The sequence below is a fragment of the Arachis hypogaea genome, chromosome 11, assembly GCF_003086295.3.
Source record: "Arachis hypogaea cultivar Tifrunner chromosome 11, arahy.Tifrunner.gnm2.J5K5, whole genome shotgun sequence".
NCBI classification, from domain to species: domain Eukaryota; kingdom Viridiplantae; phylum Streptophyta; class Magnoliopsida; order Fabales; family Fabaceae; genus Arachis; species Arachis hypogaea.
Genome location: NC_092046.1, coordinates 80071580 through 80073671, shown reverse-complemented (window position 1 = coordinate 80073671; position 2092 = coordinate 80071580). Strand labels below are relative to the sequence as shown.

General features: G+C 36.3%; 1 non-coding gene across 1 annotated transcript; it reads right to left on the bottom strand.

Annotated features, from left to right (window-relative positions):
* Window positions 1–1181: 1181 nt before the first annotated feature.
* On the bottom strand, window positions 1182–1289 carry LOC112725589 (small nucleolar RNA R71). Its single transcript, XR_003164687.1, has one exon. It is a non-coding gene; the product is annotated as a small nucleolar RNA R71 (small nucleolar RNA).
* Window positions 1290–2092: the final 803 nt, after the last annotated feature.

Sequence of the window (2092 nt, the reverse complement as noted above, 5' to 3'; positions counted from 1 at the left end):
ACTTGCTTATTAAGAAAGATTCAAACTTTAAGTTTTAGAATCATATCTTGTGATTTCTTGTGAATCAAGTCATTAATTATGATTTTATAAAAAATCAAATCTTTTTCAAAACTAATTTCAATCATATCTTTTCAAAAATATCTTCTTATCTTATCTTTTTCAAAAATATGATTTCAAAATATCTTTTCTAACTTCCTAACTTCTTATCTTTTCAAAATTTGTTTTAACTAACTAACTAACTTTTTGTTTGATTCTAACCTTTTTCAAAACCACCTAACTAACTCTCTCTCTCTATTTTTGAAAATATCTTCCCCCTTTTTCAAAAATTTCTTTTTAATTAACTAATTATTTTATTTTTATCTTGAATTTTCGAAAAAAAAAACTACTAACCTTTTTCAAAAACTATTTTCAAAAATCACTAACTCTTTTTCAAAAATTATTTTCGAAAATTCCTTCTCTCTCATCCCCTTCTATTTATTTATTCATCTACTAACATCTCTTCCTCACACCACCAAAAATCCGAACCCTCTGTTTCTCTGAGTTCAGATTTTTTCTTCTTTTCTTCTACTAACACAAGGACCTCTATACTGTGGTATAAAGGATCCATATTATTATTATTATTTTTTCTGTGCCCTCTTCTTTGTCATATGAGCAGGAGCAAGGACAAGAATATTCTGGTTGATGCAGATCCAGAACCTGAAAGGACTCTGAAGAGAAAACTAAGAGAAGCTAAAATACAACAATCCAGAGATAACCTTTCAAAAATTTTCGAACAGGAAGAAGAGATGGCAGCCGAAAATAATAATAATGCAAGGAGGATGCTTGGTGACTTTACTGCACCTAATTCTAATTTACATGGAAGAAGCATCTCCATTCCTGCCATTGGAGCAAACAACTTTGAGCTGAAACCTCAATTAGTTTCTCTGATGCAGCAGAACTGCAAGTTTCATGGACTTCCATCTGAAGATCCTTTCAAGTTCTTAACTGAATTCTTGTAGATATGTGATACTGTTAAGACTAATGGAGTAGATCCTGAAGTCTACAGGCTCATGCTTTTCCCTTTTGCTGTAAGAGACAGAGCTAGAGTGTGGTTGGACTCTCAACCCAGAGATAGCCTGAACTCTTGGGATAAGCTGGTCACGACTTTCTTAGCCAAGTTCTTTCCTCCTCAAAAGCTGAGCAAGCTTAGAGTGGATGTTCAGACCTTCAGACAGAAGGAAGGTGAATCCCTCTATGAAGCTTGGGAAAGATACAAGCAGCTGACCAAAAAGTGTCCTTCTGACATGCTTTCAGAATGGACCATCCTGGATATATTCTATGATGGTTTATCTGAGCTATCAAAGATGTCATTGGATACTTCTGTAGGTGGATCCATTCACCTAAAGAAAACGCCTGCAGAAGCTCAAGAACTCATTGACATGGTTGCTAATAACCAGTTCATGTACACTTCTGAGAGGAATCCTGTGAATAATGGGACGCCTATGAAGAAGGGAGTTCTTGAAGTTGATACTCTGAATGCCATATTGGCTCAGAACAAAATATTGACTCAGCAAGTCAATATGATCTCTCAGAGTCTGAATGGAATGCAAGCTGCATCCAACAGTACTTAAGAGGCTTCTTTTGAAGAAGAAGCTTATGATCCTGAGAACCCTGCAATAGCAGAGGTGAATTACTTAGGTGAACCTTATGGAAACACCTATAACTCATCACGGAGAAATCATCCAAATTTCTCATGGAAGGATCAAAAGCCTCAACAAGGCTTTAATAATGGTGGAAGAAATAGGTTTAACAATAATAAACCTTTTCCATCATCCACTCAGCAACAGACAGAGAACTCTGAACAAAATACTTCTAATTTGGCAAACTTAGTCTCTGATCTGTCCAAGGCCACTGTGAGTTTCATGAATGAAACAAGGTCTTTCATTAGAAATTTGGAAGCACAAGTGGGCCAGCTGAGTAAGAGGATCACTGAAATCCCTCCTAGTACTCTCCCAAGCAATACAGAAGAGAACCCAAAAGGAGAGTGCAAGGCCATTGACATAAGCACCATGGCCGAACCCAAAGAAGGAGAGGAGGACGTAAATCCCAAGGA